The sequence below is a fragment of the Macrobrachium nipponense genome, chromosome 16 (genome assembly GCF_015104395.2).
Source record: "Macrobrachium nipponense isolate FS-2020 chromosome 16, ASM1510439v2, whole genome shotgun sequence".
Classification (NCBI taxonomy): domain Eukaryota; kingdom Metazoa; phylum Arthropoda; class Malacostraca; order Decapoda; family Palaemonidae; genus Macrobrachium; species Macrobrachium nipponense.
The window spans coordinates 73,801,060-73,820,502 of NC_087209.1; positions in this window are offsets into that span (position 1 = coordinate 73,801,060).

The following is a 19,443-nucleotide window of genomic DNA, read 5'->3' on the forward strand; positions in this document are numbered from 1 at the left end:
TCAGCTAATCCAAAGTAATCCCCGGTCGGTTAAGAGATTAATTCGCATTTTATCTATATGGATTCCTGGCAAAAGCCTACAACGTAGGCCCCCCTCCCCACCCACCTCTCTCTCTCTCTCTCTCTCTCTCTCTCTCTCTCTCTCTCTCTCTCTCTCTCTCTCTCTCTCTCTGAATTCGTTGATTGTTTATGCACATAAAAAAATATTTTTTTCAAATTCTGTGACAATACTTCCTTTCCTTGGGCCTTCCCACCAACCTCCCCCCCCCCTACTTTCTCTCTCTCTCTCTCTCTCCCTCTCTCTCTCTCTCTCTCTCTCTCTCTCTCTCTCTCTCTCGTTTGTTAAGCATTTTCACATTTTTCGATTTCCTTTTTTCTTATGATAAAGGAGACTGAAAGTCATCTAATCCCTCAAACTCAGTCTGACTACGTGTCAGTCTCTTTGTCTTACAACATGGTATGATATCCCACAGCGAGTAGGATAGAATAAAAAGTTGGTTACATAACACTGTATAACACACAAGATAAATCTGTAGATAATTGTCGTAATATTCTCTTCCTCCCTCTCATTTCACGTCGTTGTGGTATTGGATTATAAAAAGGGAAGTCTGCTAAATCAGGCCACTCAAGAAAGTTCGAGATAATTTAATAATTCGATCAAAATGAAAAACAGGAATCACAACTTTGCTTTTAGCTATAGTAGTAGGAGTGGTATCAGCATGGTTGTACGAGTATGCAAGTCTTATTTTCTTTATTATTAAAAAAGTTCAAACAACCTAATGTAATAAGCATTGAAGGCTTTTGACTTTCAAAACATCTTTCATACACGACTCATTTAAAACAATGAATATAATATGTTAATTCTAAGAATTTTCATGATTTCGTTTAACGAAAACTGCGTCTTCTTAAACACCTATAATTCCAAAATGAATTGTGGTAGAGGGTCTGAAATTTGCAATGAGTTAGAAATTCTGCTGAATGCTAAAGCGAGAACAATAACTTAAATGAAGCGCGTGTTTCCCGTAGAGTTATTCGCAACCATCTGCGGAGGAAGGTAATCTAAATCAACAAAACAATATAGTCCAAGGCCTTTGACTTTCAAAACATCTTTCATACAGTAAGAAACTAAACACGACTCAACTAAAACAGTAAATATAATATGTTAATTCTACGAATTTTCATGATATCGTTCAACAAAAATTGCAAGTTTAGTTAAACACTTACAATTCGAAAACAAATTGTTGTGGAGGGTCTAAAATTTGCAATGAGTTAGAAATTCTGTTGAAGTTGAATTATAAAGAGCATACAATAAGCGAAATGAGGCTGGTGTTGCCCGTAGAGATTTCTGCAACTTTCTGCAGGGGAAGGTAAACTTAATCAGCAAAATAATATCGTCCAATTCAAGTGATTATTCCTCATACTGTATTTGAACCGTCTACTTTTGGAAGGTGACACCAACCGAAGGAGGAATCATGGATGAGTGGTGCAGCACTCGGCTAAACCTAAGCTCAGGTCTGTGCATCGCTCAAGGGTTATCACCCATCTGTACGTGGATACCAGCGCCTGGTGTAGTCAAGAAAAAGGCCGTAGGGCTCGCAGCCTCATCTATAGTAACATGCTGAGAAATCGAAAGGCAGTTCCCTGTTGGGGCCAGTTTCTCCAAATGGAAAAGGGCGCATAATAATAACAATAATAATAATAATAATACTGTTAAAAAGAATTTCAGAAATTAGCGAGTTGATTTTATATATTGTTTTTTTTCTATTTTCCTTACAATTCGCTTCTCAGGCTCAGCGATGTTTCTGAGTAACTGGCCAATATTCATATTGGGAATTTTCATGCTGAAGGTAATCTTTTATTTCATTAGAACAGGATCTCAGGTCCAGTTCGAGCAGGGGTCGTCGTCAGTGCCGGTATTATTCCGTAGGAGTACGGAATAAAACAGGCACTGACGACGACCCCTGCTTGACCTGGACATGAGATCCTGCTCTAATAAAATAAAAGATTACCTTCAGCATTATTATTTTTTGAAAGTTCCCAATATGGTTATTGGCTAGTTACTCAGAAACATCGCTGAGCCTGAGAAGCTAATTGTAAGGAAAATAGAAAAAACAATATATAAAATCAACTCGCTTATTTCTGCTATTATTTTTGGCAGAATTTTCCTAAAAGAGGGTCTTCTTCCAAAATAATAATAATAATAATAATAATAATAATAATATAATAATAATAATAATAATAATAATAATAATAATAATAATATCACTCATTGATGTCGCAATACCATGGGACACCAGAGTTGAAGAGAAAGAGAGGGAAAAAATGGATAAGTATCAAGATCTGAAAATAGAAATAAGAAGGATATGGGATATGCCAGTGGAAATCGTACCCATAATCATAGGAGCACTAGGCACGATCCCAAGATCCCTGAAAAGGAATCTAGAAAAACTAGAGGCTGAAGTAGCTCCAGGACTCATGCAGAAGAGTGTGATCCTGGAAACGGCACACATAGTAAGAAGAGTGATGGACTCCTAAGGAGGCAGGATGCAACCCGGAACCCCACACTATAAATACCACCCAGTCGAATTGGAGGACTGTGATAGAGCACAAAAAAAAAAAAAAAAAAAAAAAAAAAAAAAAAAAAAAAAATAATAATAATAATAATAATAATAATAATAATAATAATAATAATAATAATAACGATCAGGCAAAGATCCTCTGGGACTATGGTATCAGAACGGATAGGGTGAATACGTGCAAAGACGCGACCATACAGTGACGTTGATTGACAAAGTCAAGAAGAAAGTATCACTCATTGATGTCGCAATACCATGGGACACCAGAGTTGAAGAGAAAGAGAGGGAAAAAATGGATAAGTATCAAGATCTGAAAATAGAAATAAGAAGGATATGGGATATGCCAGTGGAAATCGTACCCTTAATCATAGGAGCACTAGGCACGATCCCAAGATCCCTAAAAAGGAATCTAGAAAAACTAGAGGCTGAAGTAGCTCCAGGACTCATGCAGAAGAGTGTGATCCTAGAAACGGCACACATAGTAAGAAGAGTGATGGACTCCTAAGGGGGCAGGATGCAACCCGGAACCCCACACTATAAATACCACCCAGTCGAATTGGAGGACTGTGATAGAGCAAAAAAAAAAAAAATGAAAATAAAATAAAAAAAATAATAATAATGCTTCCGCTGTTCATCTGCATCATCTCCTCCAATTCAGAATCTGCGCCAATTGTATCAGTCACAATTTCATTAATTACCTTCTCTTCATCTGCATAAATTTCACGGATGAAAGGGACAGATTCAAAGCGAAAATAAACCTGGATTTTTATAAATGATATTTCAGGCAATTTCTCATAAAGAGTCTTTTAATCGAGTATCATACTGGGAAAAAAAAATATTTTCTGTATCACGGATGAATTTCATAATTATTTTCTGATGCTGAATGAGATATCTGATTAAAAAGGCCGTTTCTTAGGAATAGTGTTTTATTGCCTCATAATTATATTGGAGTTTTCTTGAAAGTTTTTAAGCTCATTTGCGTATTTTATAGTTTCGCTATTAATATAATAGTTAAGCATATATTTTAGGGCTTGTGCCTTGTATGATAAGGCGCCCTATGAGGTAATGTTAGACTTGCGATAATCTTACGCTAAGTCGGTTGGTATTGCACTTCCATCTTCAATGGAGTGTCTTGGGGTTTGTAGATCACTTACGAAGTCGGGATTATCTTACAATTTATGACGATGATGTGTTAAACTCATGGTGAGGAGGTTCTTGTAGAAAACACGAAGTATAAAAATATATGTATTCTTCTGAAGTTTTACATGCTGAAGATCAGATATGATTGTACAAGTCTTCTAATAACGATAGCTTGATCGCTTCTGCCAATGATGATGGCTAATCCTATTCCTCTAAATGATAAAGCTTAGGTAAAGAGGTACAGGTCTTCTAATGACGATAGCTAACTCTGTTCTGCTGTGTTCTACATCTCTGTTACAAGTTATGAAGGAAGCAGATAGTAGCTCGAACATATGAACATACTATCAGATGACATAGTTACATACGAACACACAATCAAATGAGACACGCTACAGATCACGTAGGCCGTTTGAATTATAGGTCGGGGTAGTTGTCTCAAGCAGGGAGCTTGGACTAATGTTTATAAACAATTGAATGACTACAGGTGACGGCATGTTATCTTAGCCTACATACTTATTGTATACGTCATCTTTAGCGTCTCTAGTCTGATCACATTCCTGCAAGCAATCTTTTATATATATGGACTAACATTCCATATTTTTATTATGTAAACACTTACATTAGCTCGGTCACTACCAAAACCAACTACTGAATATTACTCAACCTGACTTACACTTGACTTATAGGAGTGTGATACAGACACTATGTGAATATATATAAGTAAATAAAAATTCATGGTGTACATGAATTGATGCAAGTAATAAAATATAAAACAATGATATTGGTAAATAATAGTGATCACGTGATATATAATGATACAGTTTTTTCACTTCATCTCATTAAGATACATATGCTACAGAAAATACTAATGTACTCTGATAATTGCATAGAATGAAGATTAATATGATAAAAATCATATTTTAACTGATAAAAAATTTCATATATGAATTGATAAAATTATTAATGTTTATGCTGATTGATTCGTTGATTTTTATGCTAAATGTTATATATCTGATCCATTAATCAATATACTAACTCATATATAACTGCAGATATTGGTAAGATAAAAGGTAACAGATTGATTATAGGCTACCTGATTTGTTTATACATATGTATATGGATTCATATAATTATGATTAATATATGTGCACTTAAAATAGATTCCTATTGCGTACACGCAAAGATATATTTCGATTCCGTTATTTATGATCATTTATATGTAGATTCCTAGTGCGTACACTCAAAAAATATATTTCGATTCTGTTATTTATGATCATTTATATATATAGGATACATGATACTTTATATAGGATACATGACCGAGGTTATACTACTTCACATTTAACTAGCTTTCGAACAACTTTTCGTCCATTACACAGTTCCAGACAACCACCTATAGCCAAATGAAACGGCCTTTTTCAATGGTTAAAACAAGGGGAAAATTTGCCTGGGCGGGTCCAACGTTCTATTTTGCGCTCATACTTATTCTCTGCATCCTAAGCTACACGATTACATTCGCGATGAATAAAAAAACATCCCCAGCACGAGTCCTTCGCCAGCAAAGTAGAGTTGAATATCCTTCTGGTCGTAATTGTCGGAAGTATGTCCCTTTTGTAGTCGATTTCCACAGCCGCCGGAGCGTTCCGCATTAAAACGAGATTAACGACGGGATACGGTGTCGGTCGAAGAAGTCCATGAAATTCCTTTCACATTGTAGGCGGTTGTTACTTGACTGTAGTCGTCCGCTGCGACGAACGATTTTTTGAAGTTGCGATGTGAAACTCTCGTACTGCAGGATACTGTAACCAGGTTCCATTAATCAGCCTGCAAGTGAAATTATACTTGTCACAAGGGCAAAGTAAATTCAGACGACATCCAAATACAGGGGAGGGGAGAGAGCCATTTAGACCAGACTTAACCCACATGAATTCGCTGATATTTTGGAATTCAAAAGAGTCAGCTGTACAAACTTTTTTATCCATGGCATTAACAATGAGTGAACCTATCCAGGTCTATGATGACTGTAAAAATATCCATAATTATAAAAAATAAACAGATATCAATACGAATTCCAAAGAAAATTCTATATTACTGGTAGTAAGTTACTAGACAAAGAAGTGGAAAACGGAGCTATTTGTAAGATTGCCAGGCAACATAAGAGTCAAAGAGAATATTAATCATGATTCTATGTGCCCTAACAAAAGTTTCATATTCAATTTTCTCGCGTGCATCCTCTGAGGTTAATTTTTTAAAAACTTTATTAATAGGTAGGAGATGCAACGAAAAAAACCCACTATGTAACTAATTTCTAAATAAACTTTGGGTTTTTTCAAGAAAATGTGACATTTTCCCATGAATGTTTTACTTGAATTGTAATAGGCTAATGTTGCAAGTAAATATTTCATATTCATATCTTGATACTTCTAAATGTCTATGAGGTTCAGAAAAAATTAATTCATTTTGATGTTATAGAAATTCTATATTCTTATTTTGTTTATTAATTTTAAATTGATTGCAAGTTGCATTGCGCATACCGATAGACACTTGTACCTAACGTCTGCCTTGCCCATGAGAAGTTCGGGCTAAGCATTCCTTTCTCCAGTCAATCTGCTTTGCAAGCGCGAGATGAAGCCTGTGCAAGCAGATATTTGAGGTTAAAGGAATCAATGCTGATACGGCAAACGCGACAGACCTTCTAGAACTGATGACGTCGTCACCAGCTTAAGAGTTACGTTACTTGCTGTAAGAGATACGACTTTAGTATTTTCAAATGATATTTTTGTTTCAATTCTCCACCCGCATGAGAAGAATGTCTGAAAAAAAAACAGTACCAAAATTGAACAATATATTAGTTTCATGTTGGAATCTGCATAATTGTAATTATGTTAAATTAAATATCCCTTATTCAAACTAATGAAAAAGGTTTCCATACAAATTCTATTTATATTATTAGCCCTGTATAAGATTCATATAGGATTATTCCATAGATAACATTTTCACTTCTAGACTTCCTGACTTTAAAATCTCTTTTATTTTATTTTATTTTATTTATTTATTTTATTATTATTTATTTTTTTTTTCATTGACTACGAATATAAATCACCGGGACAGACAATATGTCAGTAGGTTTTGGATATGTGTTTGAACTTTTAGCTTATTTGTCATTACTAAAGCGTTAAGTTAGAGTTCAAATCTTTACGCATATATATTTGGATATTTAATTAACCTATGGTTACGTTTTGCTTATTGATTTTATCGTGATTCCTTTTTTATTATAAATTTGTAACCCTTCCGACTTCTTACGGAGTGTATTATATTGACTCCACTTGTATCCATATTTATTTGATTTTTTTATATTTATTTATTTATATATTTTTTTTTATATATATTTGATAAATAATGGTGTTGGCTTGAATATGTGGAAAAGTGTTCTAGCGGCGTACCGTATAAGGCTACTTGCGGTATTAAGATATGAATGATAAAGGTATTTAAAACCGCGAGAACCGCTATAATCCAGTTCGGATCCAATATCACGAGTTGTAACTCGTAAGACATTGACACTTCCTATTTAATTATCCGTTATTCTACCAAAACCGATTGACTCTGGGTGATAAAATATATTATTGGTTTTCTTAATGGATAGGAATTCACACAACGTGTTAAGGAGATTATTATTGATTTACGTCACCCGAGTCAGATTATCATGTGTTGAATTCCATGTTTACTGATTTAGCACTCATAAATATTCCTAACACGCTAAACTTGCGGTTTGTTTGGTTTGTTTTTTAGTGCTATTAATTCTATATAACGTGTCAAGGAACTATTAACACTAAGAAGTGTTTATTCCCTCTGTCAGACTCGTAATTCTGTTAATAATTCTACGTATATTCTTTCAAGGATTGATTTGGCACAGGATAGGCCCTTAAACTGACAGGTGTCTTAGTGTATCCCTTGTTTTCATGACACGTGTTACAATTAGTTATGTGCTTTTTATATCTGTAAGCATTGTAGGCCAGTAAAATAGTGATTTGGCTTTCTGTGACATAGTAGGGAACCCTGGATGACGGAATGCAACCAGTTTATGACGATTGGTATGAAGAGATTATTACTACTACTGGTCGTTAGTCACCTGCTGTGTTCTTCGGGTTTTCCTTCACGGACCTACATATAATATTACATTTGATTACATTATTCTGATACACATACTTTAAATATACTTTTGCTTTAGGGTTTCTGCTCGAAGTGTTTATTGTTTTTGCTTAGCCGCTGACCCTGTTTCCGTTCGAAGTGTTTATTGTTTGGGTTATGTCTGTTGACTCTTGCTTTGTTCAGTTTGTAACAGTTCTGCGCTCCAACCCAGATATTCAATGCTCGCGATCTTGGGTTAAGGAATTTTCTTGTTTCTTTAGAATACGGTTTTAACAATAGGCACGGATGTTTCTATATCTTTTAGTCTAATTAATGGTTCTTTTGCAGTATGGTGCGGGATTGCGGGATAATGCGTCAGCTATGATAATTGCGGTTCCCAGGTGATATCTTATCTTGGCTCCAAAGACCTGAATGATCATTGTCACCGAGTTCCTTTTGGACTGTGATTAAAGCCTTTGAAAAACTCGGTAAAGGACTCATGTTCAGTAAGGACTTTATCAGGATAGCCATAGATTATGAACTTAAAATGTACTAGTGTTAAAGATACCTAGCCCTTCCTTGCCTATTACTGTATATTTACTTTCAGAGGGCTTTAGTTTACGTGAATAAAAAGCTGTAGGAAAGAACTGTTTATCATATTGCTGAAGTAATATCCCTCTTACCCGTTGGTCTGAGGCGTCTATTGCAAATAAAAAAAAATTCCTTATTTAAATCAGGGATTTTTAAGTTAGGTGAGCTGCATTATTCCGCTTTTAAGGTATCGTACGCCTGTTGATACTTTTTAGACCATAATAAATCTACGCTCTTCTTCGTAAGATCTGTTAAAGGAGCTGTCATGATGGAAGAGTTACATATTTACATACGATTGTAATACCCACTACAGCGCAAAAGTGCTGTATCCTCCTTTTACGTTAATAGGTACCGGAAGTTATGGATAGCCGACACCTTACCATGGACTACTTTAAGACCTTGACTAGACACATAAAACCTAGATAAACATGTTCGGTTTTTAAAAAACTCACATTTAGATATTTTACTCTGAGATTATTTGTCTTTGTCTCTGTAGCACTAGCTCTACTTTATGTGAATGTACTTCTAAGGTATTAGAAAAGATTACAAGATCAACCATATAAGCATGTAGGGTATCCCCTAAAAGTCTCCAAACACTATATTGTAATTGGGGTGCAACGTAAGCCGGAGGCATACGTAAAAATTGATAATGTCCCCTGAGTGTGCGGAAAACGGTGTATGAGGTGCAATCACTTAGGTAATGGTATCTAGTAAAAGCTTTTAAGTAAGTCCAAGTTGGTGAAAAAAAAATTTATTCTAACCTAACAGAGATAAGATGTCGTCGGTACATGGCACTGGAAACTATCGGGAGTCGTTTCCTTGTTTAAGCGTCAGAAATCTACGCAGATACGCCAAGTCCGATCTTTTATGGCATGACGTTTGAGGGAAAAATTATATGGGCTTATTTGATTTCCTAATGACTCCTATTACTAACATTTTTCAACTTCGTCATTTATCTCTATTTTGAAATTTCATTGAGAGTCTATGCGAAGGTACGTATATAGCTTTATGTTTGTCCTTAGACCGTATTTTGTTTTCAATGACATCCGTTTTTCTCCTAGAGATCACTCGCTAGTGGAGAAACTTCCTGGTATTCAGGTAGAAGATAAAAAAAAAAATTCTGCTGAATCACCTCTGCTTGAATGACTTTACAGATATTACTTTAGATAGATTATCAGAGAGATTCATCCACGACTGGTTGGGCGTGATTAAAAATTAGCAACAATAAAAAAAATGCGATATTTATATGTATAGGTTTTTGTGGATTACTATATTAACTTGTTGCTGCTAGTCAACCGTGTCTAGGGCTTTGTTCGCGGAAATCGTTATATTTCAGAGTGTCGGGAAGGATTAAAATTTCATTTCCCAGCAAAGTCTTTTTACACGCACTAAGACATTCGAGGGTGCATGCTTCTCGAGATTTTGCGTGCAAAGTGCGACTGCGGTTGTGGAGAATTCTGTTGGGTCATTTGAACTGTTACGATTTATGAGACAAATGTATAGTTCCTTTATATAAGTTATTATTTGATTATTTGTCTCTTTTTTGTTCAAACTGATTTTAATATGTTTGAAGGTTTATAGGATTTTCTTTTGATAAACACGCCTTATTTTGCAGGATGTAAGATAATATTTTGTGTATCCCTAGATGGATATCTTACAATTACACTAGATACAGATCAATGTTTTTTATAACTATAGAGGTATCTGTAAACGCTCGCTTATCCGGACTTCTCATTAGGGAAGTTCGAACAACAGACGGTGAGTCCGTAAATACAAGATATTACGTGTACTAAAGAAACTAAAACAAGATATTCTAATTTTTACGGCGCGTACAGTGGGGCTTAATCCACCGTATTTTATTATAACTTAATGTATTAAAAATTAAACGAAAAACCTGCTCTGATTACTTTATACGGTCGTGTGTTTCATAGGAAAATCCTTTTTAATTCAAAAAGATATTGGCATGTATGAACCAACATCGCTTTTCCCCACTCTGCTAGAGTCGCTTATTGTGTGGAATTTGCTATGCTTTGAACACTCGGCAGTTTTGACTGACCTTGACCGCTTGACTAGGTGACACAGTCACCGAGTTTGCTTGTTTGATTCTGAACTTCTGGGAAACGGGGGCTACTGTTTCTATTTCTTTTTGTAATAATTAGGATCCTTCTCTTTATTACCATCGGCAACGTATTGTGTGTTTTTAGCATTATGTTTGCTGGTTACGTATAAAGCAATGAATGACGAACTATTAGGAACTGAGCGATTACTAATAAGACAAGTTATCACTACTGCATTCCATATTAACTGTTTGTACTTCATTCTTTGCTAAAATTTGAAATAGTGAGGGATCCTGGTCAGCACATTTAGCCTGATGAAAGTTTTTTACAGACATGTTATTCCTTGCAATCCAGCCATATTTTTAAAGTTAAGTTGAGTCATTGAGGTTCGATATTTTATATAACTAAAAAAACTCAAGGCTAAAACTGCGATCGGGACTTGCAAAGGAGCATTAATTGTCATGACCCGAAATAGTGTTACCTCTAATTTATCTAGATTTGTACGGGTGTTCCACTTGTTTTTGTGTGTTTTCTAATCACTACGGTGCTTAACGACCCTATCCGTGCATCTGTATAAATACAGGCGTCCACTGCGTAAACGCATATTCACTGTTTAATATAATTTGTTATGTAAGGGATTAATAATCACCCAAAATGATAAAATTAACACAATATATGATTATGATATTTCAGTAGAACTTCTGGAAACAGACACTCAAAGATAAAAAACTCGCAGTAGCGAAATCTCAATGATGTAGATAATTTCTGTAAAAAAGTAAGATTAAGAATGTCTCGTAACTTCAGCCACAGGAATAACGAAATTCGACCTGTAAAGGAAACACTCAAAGTTACTCCAAATGAATAAAAAATTGTACTTAGCTTGCTTTTGTGGGAAGTCACAGTGTTCCGATAACGACACACGGCCTTGGTCCTCCTTCTCTATTTAGCGGACGACCTGGTTTGGCTTCAGTTTCCCTCGTGCGCGTTGTTTCGATGATTCGAGCCCTTGAAAGATCAGATGCTGCAGACGCGTTTGGTTTGTTTCTTGAAGTGCCGGAAACGCTCACTAACGATGTTTTCTTGAAGGAAAAAGACACGTCGGTTTTGTATCTTGAAGTTATTCACTAAACGATGATACTAAGATGCTTGAAGTATCTCTTGCTTTTCGTCGTCGTTGACTTCATGATTTATTATTCTGGTTTTTTCTTCGTAGGACGTTGTAGAGTTCTTCTGGTACGCATGCCACCACTTTTAGGGCTTGTGCCTTGTATGATAAGGCGCCCTATGAGGTAATGTTAGACTTGCGATAATCTTACGCTAAGTCGGTTGGTATTGCACTTCCATCTTCAATGGAGTGTCTTGGGGTTTGTAGATCACTTACGAAGTCGGGATTATCTTACAATTTATGACGATGATGTGTTAAACTCATGGTGAGGAGGTTCTTGTAGAAAACACGAAATATAAAAATATATGTATTCTTCTGAACGTTTTACATGGCGAGATCAGATCTGATGTACAAGTCTTCTAATAACGATAGCTTGATCGCTTCTGCCAATGATGATGGCTAATCCTATTCCTCTACATGATAAAGCTTAGGTAAAGAGGTACAGGTCTTCTAATGACGATAGCTAACTCTGTTCTGCTGTGTTCTACATCTCTGTTACAAGTTATGAAGGAAGCAGATAGTAGCTCGAACATATGAACATACTATCAGATGACATAGTTACATACGAACACACAATCAAATGAGACACGCTACAGATCACGTAGGCCGTTTGAATTATAGGTCGGGGTAGTTGTCTCAAGCAGGGAGCTTGGACTAATGTTTATAAACAATTGAATGACTACAGGTGACGGCATGTTATCTTAGCCTACATACTTATTGTATACGTCATCTTTAGCGTCTCTAGTCTGATCACATTCCTGCAAGCAATCTTTTATATATATGGACTAACATTCCATATTTTTATTATGTAAACACTTACATATAGATATATGTACTTTAAACGTTGGCAGACAATTACACGGTTACAAATAGTCATAGTCTATCTATATTATATCAGCTATCAACAACCACTTAAGGCAACGGTTCTATATTGAAATTGGAGTTTTTAATACAAACGGAAATATATACATAATATGATTTGCGATATCATAGAAGTCCTGTCCCTTAACCATACACAACGACGTTGCAAGTGAAAACTTCGACCATCCATTTCTGTAAATCGCTATTAAAGTCACGACGTCTTCACTGTTCTATTTTTGGGATAAGGCTGCTGGCCCCATACCCAAACCAAACACACCCAGACAGTCAAGGGAGCTTATGCTTCAACTAGGGTAGGTCACCTGTTAGACAAATAGAATATCGAAAAGATTATTTAAACAAGGGCCAATCGTTTAGTTGGTTGGTATAATTGTAGCCGGTCTTATGCCGGCACCTTTCCTCGCCTCAAGGTGGCCTGTAGGATTGGCAAAGTGTCAAAGGAATGACGCGCCTAGTGTAGACCTCAGGACTCGGTATTTCAGTGGTTATCGTTTCTGTTAACTGATAACCAATTGATTCCAGACTCCTTAGGTAACTGAGCTCCCGCGGGCATCGACGGAGATGTCGTATGAGGCCAGCAACCTCATCCCAGATTTCAAGGTATCTACAGCCATAGAAACCTCATATTTAATTTTCGTCAGATTTTATTGTCGTTTACGTGAAAGTTCGAATTATTTTCAATTTAATGTGCGTGATTGACTGATTGACGCTGCTAACGACGACACTTTGTACATATTATGACTGTTATCACTAATGATTCCTTTCTTTGTTTTCGACATTATTAACAGGTTCCTTGTTAATGTGCCAATTAAAGGTGTTGATGACGTTTTGATAAAACCTTTGTTCCACAATATCGTTAATCGCAGTTCTTCTTAATATTTTGAAGGAAGACGATGTAAGTTAGTTTGTTATTGGAATTTACTATGACACCGGCTGTATGGAGCTGCTGTTGTAGGGCCTTTTCTGTGTGTTTCTAGTTTCCAATGAGAAAATTGTAAAACTTACAGAAGGTTCATTAAAATCAGCGACCCCGATTATGGATTCAGCTGAGAAGAACACTGGCTGGCTGAATGGAGCATTACTGCTGATGGCGTGCATGCACTTATGCTGTCTAATATACCACTTCCCGCAGCCGCCCTCTTTACAAATACCAAAGTTCTCACTGACCCTCTTTCTTCACAGACTTGGGTCCAGGCCACTTTCTTCCGAATCATTGATTTTCGTGCAGATCACACTTCACTTGGTCTAAGGAGCAGTGCAAAAGAAGCCTTCTAACTTTTCTCTTGACTCTTCGTGTTTCCTCTCACAGAATTTCTCTTGGCACCACCAGTCTGCCCCAAGGATCTCTCCCAGACAAACATCAAATATGAGATATAACCAGAAGTTTGGGGAAGCGAATGTAATTCACTTCTCCTTTTCAGTCTGTTATCCACAGTTTGTGAACAATGTTCTATTCCACTAACTTGCGGTTTTATAAAATCGCATTTTTCTTTATTGTGTACATGATTAAACTAAACCTCCTGGTTACAAGCATTTATTCTCTGCCATTTTCAAAATCAAACAGAAAATGATTGAAGAAACCCATAAACTCTCTGACAGGCTTCCAAAGGGTGCCTCTACAGATGGGTCAAATTAAAACCTCCAAAACAGGTGTACGATACTGGAATACGTATTACACACTAGTTATGTTTTGCAAATTAATCTTTTGAGATTAGCAATTGGCACTTTGGATGTTATACGGGAGATTGTTTATATATTCATTTTGTCAACAAGTACATCTGCCTAAAGTAAGTTATTATTATACTCCAAGCAATATTTTAGAATTTTCTCTCTCTCTCTCTCTCTCTCTCTCTCTCTCTCTCTCTCTCTCTCTCTCTCTCTCTGCATGTTTCCTTATAAATTACCAATAAGCTGTAGTCAAATAAGGAAGTGGGGCAGTTAGTGCTGCCAGATGAATTGAGAGAGAGAGAGAGAGAGAGAGAGAGAGAGAGAGAGAGAGAGAGAGAATGTCTCACCTGTCACAACGTTATCCACTCGATAATAATTCACTAAAGTTTTTTACGAAGTCGTTCCACTCTGCTACGAAAATGTCAGTGTCCCTGCATTAGAGAATCCGTTGATATCACAGGTCTGCCCATTATGAGGTCCTTCATTAGGGCCAAATGACCATCGCTCTGGATCTCTAGACGACAATTGATGATGATGAAGGTGATGATGATGATGTTGATTCTCGGAGCAAACATTCGTTGGATGCCGAGTACGAAAAGGACACAGACCGTTCATGAATCGTGGAACGTGAGTTTCTTTTGAAAACCCAAAAAGGAGTCAATATATACATAAGTAGATTGAGTCACCCATGATTTTGATCAGTTGCATCGTCTTCCGTAGCATTTGCAAGTTTCATTGACTAATTTTCTGGGAAATAATCAGAGAAAACAAAGAACTTTGTTTGCGTGATAGAAACATTCAGATATAAACGTTTGGGGTCGAATCCTAATTAATATTATGAGAGCATATTTAGGTTAATATCCTTTTACTGGTGTAACTATAGCATCGCCTTTAAACCTCTGGGGAGGAGGAAGTTTCCCAGAGTCAGGTTAATGTTAGGGATGGGAACTATTTTTGGGAACATTATAGAGGCGAGATTTCTATGACGAGTTCCCACGTTCATAAAAAGGCAAAAATTGTATTTCTGTTCTTATAAGCGCATTAATTTTGAATTTGTTGTCTTTGATTAATCGTACAGAAATCAGAATTTAATTAAATTATGATAACCTTGTAAGGTAGATAATTCTGAGATTTACAAAATGCAGATACGATGTACAGGTGAATAACGTCTTGTGCTTAGGGAATTCAGATGTGCTATTTATTTGTGAAGGCGCTGGAAGAGACTACTATTTCAGAAGTTTTCTATACCAGGGGCTCAGCCACGATTTATCAGTTTAAGTTTGAAGTGTCTCAGTATATCCTTCATACCCATCTCCCTGTTAAGAAAAGGTCGGAGTGTTCAATATATTTATGTTGTTTATATTTACATTTATGCATTATATATATATATATATATATATATATATATATATATAGTATATATATATATATTATATATATATATATATAGATATATATGAATATATATATATATATCTGTGTGTGAATGAATATATATACACACACACACACACACACACACACACACACACACACACATATATATATATATATATATATATATATATATATATATATATATATATATATATATATATATATATATATATATATATAATAATGAGATGGTCATTATCTCGTTACCATTTTGGTAACCATAGACCAGAGCGGCAGACAACTGGTAATTGGCAACAAATTCTCTCTCTCTCTTCTCTCTCTCTCTCTCTCTCTCTCTCTCTCTCTCTTGATTCCCAATAACACACACTCTCTCTCTCAATCTTTCTCTCTCTCTCTCTCTCGACATACCTCCCCTCCATTATCTAGGTCATCAAATCAGAGTCGTGAATTACAAAAATATGCATTTATTTGAAAGCAAAGTATTAACTGAATAACTCAGATTCTTAACAGAATGATTAAATGAAATGTTAACTCAAATTCCAAATAACTCAGATAACCCTCAGTAATTAACCTAACACCAACATTAGTTTAGCCGTAGCACTATGCACAGTCAACATAGTAATTAAGTCAGTACACCATTTCTCCAATGAACAAATCCCACTCTTTTCCAGAAACATTTCCCATCGTCCAGAAACGCCTGTTAGAAGACAGGAGAACATCTGGTAAGCACAAGAGCAAAATCAAAAGACCATATAAACAGAATATCTCTGAAATAAATATTCAAATACAATCCAGCCACACTTTGGCCAAAACAGATATAATAACACTCACCGATTTCAGCACAGTTGCACTGTCACTAATCAACAAACACTTTGGCAGAGCCATCCCGGCCCTGCCTTCTCTCTGTAATAGTCTTCCCTTCATGATAAGCCTACATTCATTATGTATGGGGAAAAGCGCACACGTACGTACGAACCCACACTCAGTTCACGATGTTCACGCCCCCAAACTGATTGAGACCAGTTTCAAAGTCACCTCTACATCAAGCTCTCATGGCGACAGGACGGGGCACTGATTTGCTAAGACAGCAGTCTTAATCACACCACCTCAAAAAAAGTTGCGTAAGCATTCCTAAGCTGTTGCTTGGACACTCTGTCTCCAGGGAAGTTAAATTGCTGATTCTCTACATTCTAAGAAACGTCAGAGCATATCACCTTATATATTATTTAAAACATATCATAGCAAATCCCCCTCTTTATGTTACACACACACACATACACACACACACACACACACCACACACATATACTATATATATATATATATATATGTATATATATATATATATATATATATATATATATATATATATATATATATATATACATATTTATATATATATATATATATATATATATATATATATATATAATATATATATATAAATATATATATAAGTCATATCACATTACCATGATTCATATACATATATCGAGCTACAATGTCCTTTAATATCTAATTCGCTCTACCTCGGAATTAATATATTTTCATATATGCTTAACCGAAGGGGAATTTTTTTCTCGATAATAGATTTACCTGTACTTGGGCGCGAACGCAGGTACATTATAAATCCAGGAACGTCAGTGGAAGCGATACCACCCAACCACCGCGAGAGGCTTAAAGGTATATGCCGTCTCTCACCTCAAATACTTTCTCGCGCTGAAGTATTCATTGGTTTGGAGACAACATCAACCCGCCTCGACTCCGGTAGTTAAGTAGCGCTTTTGACAACACGTAGCATATATATGTATATGAATCACGGTAATGTGATATGACTTATGTAAAATGCTACGTGTTGTCAAAAGCGCTACTTAACTACCGGAGTCGAGGCGGGTTGATGTTGTCTCCAAACCAATGAATACTTCAGCGCGAGAAAGTATTTGAGGTGAGAGACGGCATATACCTTTAAGCCTCTCGCAGTGGTTGGGTGGTATCGCTTCCACTGACGTTCCTGGGTTTATAATGTACCTGCGTTCGCGCCCAAGTACAGGTAAATCTATTATTGAGAAAAAATTCCCCTTCGGTTAAGCATATATGAAAATATATTAATTCCGAGGTAGAGCGAATTAGATATTAAAGGACATTGTAGCTCGATATATGTATATGAATCACGGTAATGTGATATGACTTATGTAAAATGCTACGTGTTGTCAAAAGCGCTACTTAACTACCGGAGTCGAGGCGGGTTGATGTTGTCTCCAAACCAATGAATACTTCAGCACGAGAAAGTATTTGAGGTGAGAGACGGCATATACCTTTAAGCCTCTCGCAGTGGTTGGGTGGTATCGCTTCCGCTGACGTTCCTGGGTTTATAATGTACCTGCGTTCGCGCCCAAGTACAGGTAAATCTATTATCGAGAAAAAATTCCCCTTCGGTTAAGCATATATGAAAATATATTAATTCCGAGGTAGAGCGAATTAGATATTAAAGGACATTGTAGCTCGATATATGTATATGAATCACGGTAATGTGATATGACTTATGTAAAATGCTACGTGCTGTCAAAAGCTCTACTTAACTACCGGAGTCGAGGCGGGTTGATGTTGTCTCCAAACCAACGAATACTTCAGCGCGAGAAAGTATTTGAGGTGAGAGACGGCATATACCTTTAAGCCTCTCGCGGTGGTTGCATGGTATCGCTTCCACTGACGTTCCTGGATTTATAATGTACCTGCGTTCGCGCCCAAGTACAGGTAAATCTATTATCGAGAAAAAATTCCCCTTCGGTTAAGCATACATGAAAATATATTAATTCTGAGGTAGAGCGAATTAGATATTAAAGGACATTGTAGCTCGATATATATATATATATATATATATATATATATATATATATATAGATATATATATATATATATATATGCATATCATATATTCGTATATATACATACTTCTAAATCATACGAATTATATATACATATGCATGTATATAATATAACGTATATATAAATATAGGTATATATATATATATGAATAATATATATATATATATATATATATATTATATAGTATATATATATATTATAATAATAATAGTATATATATATTTTATATATATATAATTATATATACATATATATATGATAATATATGACATATATATATCATATAGATATATATATATAGATATATATATATATATATATATATATATATATATATATAATATATATATATATATATTATATATATATATGTGTGTGTGTGTGTGTGTGTGTGTGTGTGTGTGTGTGTGTGTGTTTATGTCTATTCATATGAATATTATTAAATAGGCGACTAGAAATGAAACGGAATATATCTATCTGCCTGCATAATAACACGATGCAGGGATCTGCATACAAATGAGACCCCGGTGCACATTTGCATTGGCAAAGCAGCCAGTTATCTGCATTTTGTGAAGCAAAACATCAGTTTTATTAATATTTCGAAAAAGATTCTGATATTTGGGAAATGGCGGCAGTCCATGTTAACGCTCTGTTGAAGGTCACAGGGACCATTATAACACCCACGGCTACAACAGTTGTGAATGGAATCTAGCTCTAATAATAATAATAATAATATAATAATAATAATAATAATAATAATAATAATAATAATAATAATGCAATGAAAAGAATAAACGAAATGAAATGAAAAGAATAAACGAAACGTTCAGTCATAAACACCTCTCTCTCTAAAGTGAGAGGTCTCAGTTTTTTCTTCACCTATAAATCTCTGGCAGCGCTTATAAATTCGTGACATTCTTGACATTGAATAATAATTGGTGAATATGTTCAAATAC